The 1,527-nt window shown below is 43.2% G+C and overlaps 1 protein-coding gene across 1 annotated transcript in view; it reads right to left on the reverse strand.

The window, feature by feature from the left end:
* Window positions 1-1,527, reverse strand: part of ANAPC1 (anaphase promoting complex subunit 1) — a 108,744-nt gene that overhangs the window by 67,295 nt on the left and 39,922 nt on the right. The gene's annotated exons all lie outside the window — the stretch shown is intronic.

Below are 1,527 nucleotides of genomic sequence, written 5' to 3' on the forward strand. Positions count from 1 at the left end.
GGCCTGTGGGGTACATGCTTTCATGCTGTTTCCGCCAAATTCCCACTCTGCCATCTGCATGATGCAACTGGAAATGTGATTCATCTGACCACATGACTTTTTTCCAATGCTCAACTGTCCAATCCTTGTGTTCCTGTGCGAAATGGAGACGTTTTATCTTGGTAACGGTAGACAGCCAAGGTTTTCGAACAGGCCTTCGGCTTCCATATCCCATACGATGCAGTATATGGTGAACAGTGCGTTCAGAGATCATTTGAGAGGATCCCTGATTAAGATCTGCAGTAAGTTGATGCACTGTTGCCCTTCTGTTGTCTTGTACCAGTGTTGTCACTCTCCGTTCTGCCCTAACATTGACTAGTCGCTGACGGCCATAATTCACATGTTCAGACCCAGATTTTCGGCTGACAGTCCAGTCTTTAAACATTTTAACAACAGCTGCTCTTGAACATTTAATGAATTCAGCTGTTTTGCTGATACTCGCTCCATGGCTCCAAGCGCCAACAATCATCCCACGTTCAAAGGCTGTTAAATTGAACTGTTTACCCATATCTTCAGAAAAAAATCATTTCTACTGTCATGGTAATCAACCTGCTTCCCTATTTATAATGGTCTGGCCCTCTAGCAACTTCAGAGCGAAATTATAGCTAATTTGCCTACAAACATCAGGTGCTCCTAATAACCTGGTCTCAATTTCCTCTGGCATGTGTGTACACACACACACACACACATACACACACACATACATTCAGAAATCAGTTCCACCAACTACAGAAAGTAAGTGACCAAAACTCATTCTTTCACCTGGAAAAACATGATACAAATACCTTTCTTCTAGGATCACTGTGAAGAGTAAATGAAACCATGTATGTAAAGCACCTAGCACAATGCCTGCACCCACAGGCACTGCAATGGAACTTTCCTATCCTCCTGTACTTCTGTGATGGCACACATCCTCACTCCTTTAGAAGAACAATAACCATGAGCCATAACTAAATATGCCATGTCTCAAAGAGTCACCCCAATGTTAGCTACATACCAGAAGGAAACGGACATTTCCTTAGAGTCTGTTCACAGAGGACAGTCTAACAATTCTATGGCAGAGACAGGTAGTTCCTTTCTAAAACCTGTGTTCTCCTCCTTCTCCTGGACCCACAGCCACGCTACATATCCCTGCTACCCTCAGAGTTAGGTGTGGCCCTGTGACAGTGTAACTCTGAATGAAAGTGGATGTCACCATTTCCGGGCCCAGTTCATGGAGACACCAACCATGAATGCTGCTCCAGGCACTTTAAACTTGAACCTGATTAGATGGAGACAACCCTAAGGCCACCTTTGAAGCCTCAAGTTAAAGGTGGCACATGCTCCATCAGCCTAGGTCTCTAATAAATGTGTGTCCTGTTTTCCTGCTAAGAACTATCATATGAACAAGACACACATTTTTATCATGAGCGAGCAATTATATCTTTTGAGGATTTTCTGTTTTAACAGTTAGCTGACCCTAACACAATTACATAAAAGCATCTTTCT

Source organism: Myotis davidii, unplaced genomic scaffold, assembly GCF_000327345.1.
Source record: "Myotis davidii unplaced genomic scaffold, ASM32734v1 scaffold744, whole genome shotgun sequence".
NCBI classification, from domain to species: Eukaryota; Metazoa; Chordata; class Mammalia; order Chiroptera; family Vespertilionidae; genus Myotis; species Myotis davidii.